Below are 2299 nucleotides of genomic sequence, written 5' to 3'. Positions count from 1 at the left end.
GTGTTGTGTTGTACTGTGTTGTGTTGTACTGTGTTGTGTTGTGTTGTGTTGTACTGTTGTACTTTATTGAAAAATGTTTTTCCCAAAAAATAGTCCTCATTAGCATAGCGTAGCATAGCGTAGCTCGACGTAGTATCGCTGACAGCAGTTGACGAGTAATCTCATTCAGAATTAGTCCAAATTAAAGTGAAAATAAAGCAATAGGTCAACAATTCCATTTTGAAAAACAGTAGTTCACCGATATGAGACCTGAGTTCTCCTGCTGCTCAGACTTTACTAGTTTACATCAGGTGACACAGAGCAGACTGGACCACCACAGACGTGTAGGCTAACGCCAACATGTTGTCTCATTCCAACAGTTTGAAAGATCTTCTGGCTGTCAGACCAGCGGATCAGCATCAGGAGGGAACTAGAGGAGGGCAGCCATCTTGGATCGATATCACAGGAGTGTCTGGAAGAAGGAGGTTTCACCGGTCCTCTTCATCATGAGCATGTAAAAATACCCCGGCATCATCTCGTGTCTTCACACAGTGTGAGGTGAAGGAGCTGGGGCAATTACACTCATCTGCATGTGTTAATATGATTAATTAGCAGGAATAAACACTTTCCTATGTCACAGGCTGCACGGTGAGCAACACACCTGCAGGAGCTCTGATAAAAGACAACGCCTCATGGCAAAGAGCCTTTTCATGAGACCTGCTAATTGGCATCTGAGAACGTTCCGGCTAATTAGGGAAAGGCAGATGAGGCTTGATTAGTTTGAATGCAAAGTGTAACTTGTGGTGCGGTGGGACTCGGGAATGTGCCGAGGTTTTATTTCTTCACCATCACGATACAAAGATAATTGTAATTGTGATCATTTGCATACGTTAATGAATTTGCGTGACGCTTCTTGATCAGACGTGGAATAAATAATTGATGCAGTATCAGCACCTACCATGACAAGTGGGATGTTTTGAAATAGCTAAGCGCATTGTGAGTGTGATGGCTGCGCTGCTCTGAGGAAAGGTGTGAAAGCGGAGCAGATCCTATCGTCTGCTTCGCTGCTAGCACACAAAGATGAACTCACAACTTCGGATGCTACATGAGACTAGCTGTTCTCCCCCAGCATTAACAAGGCACGCAGAGCTGGAGCGAATTAGACGCAGCTCAGGAAAGGTTTTTTTCAGGAACCATGCAGAGCGGCGGAGAACAAAGAGCCGAACCAGTCTGTGTTTGGAGCTTTAATTGGAACATGGTAAACAGTAAATACATCAGATTGTTTCAAATGCCCTGGATGTAGAGGGGGCCACTCCCCTTTAATTAGGCTGTTTCAGATTAGGCTTTATTAGAGGCAGGCAGCCACGGAGCCAGGCAGCCACGGGATATGCCCTGAGTTCAGCCTCCCAGGAGCTCCAGCAGCACAGATACAGGGCTCATGTTTAATTGCTTCTGTAAATGGTCAGAGCTCAAGCCCCCTAATTCCATTCCTCGGGGTAATCAGGCATGTTTTCACCATACAGGGCTAAAGAGAGTGAGAGAGACAGTCACATCCACCATGCTAGGTACCATGCAATACAAGGCCACTCTAGAGCCTCTACGGGGCTTCAGAGTGACCGCAGCCCGCTCCGTGACATGTTACAGGAAAATCATTTTAATAGGATTCTTGATTTGAACAGGTATCTGATAAAGAAATCAAACAAAGCCTTCACCGGCTCATTTTAGTTCTGGAACAGCAGCAACATTACATTTTGTTTTCCTTGAGAGTGTAAGACGTCTCTGCTGTGGGTTTGAGTCTCACTCTAAGGTTTCCCAAGACTCAACATCTTCACACACCAAACCATTTTACAACTATTCCTCAGTGTGTAAGATCTCAGATTAACATATACAAGAGAGAGATCAAGAGTTCATTAAAAACACTGATGCTCGGGGGAAATAATGCTGCACGGGATAAGCAGAGCTCCGTCCATCAAACGCTCATTCAAGCATCTGTTATTCCCTCTTCAGCTGGCGCAGGCTTTCATCCTTATTGTTCTACCACAGCTTCCTCTTGGTTCCGAAGAAGCCTTTTGCCAGTGAAGTCCACACACACTGCAAATCTTTGATGATACACAGACCACTTTAACATTGAACACAACATTAATGTGAATTTGTATGCGGCAGATAGTCTCTGATACGCTGACGGACGGGGACCTCGGTGAGAAACTGCGTCCCCCCCAGCTAGGGGAGGCCGGGCGGTGATGAGAATCCACAACAACAAGGACAGAAGCTGGAGAAGAAGAGTGCACCGAGGAGAAGTGAAGCTCGGGGGGGGGGGGGG

The sequence above is a fragment of the Anarrhichthys ocellatus genome, unplaced genomic scaffold, assembly GCF_004355925.1.
Source record: "Anarrhichthys ocellatus isolate YVR2014 unplaced genomic scaffold, GSC_Weel_1.0 scaffold980, whole genome shotgun sequence".
NCBI lineage: Eukaryota > Metazoa > Chordata > Actinopteri > Perciformes > Anarhichadidae > Anarrhichthys > Anarrhichthys ocellatus.
The sequence above is the reverse complement of the archived record's forward strand: the minus strand, read 5'-3'. Positions refer to the sequence as shown.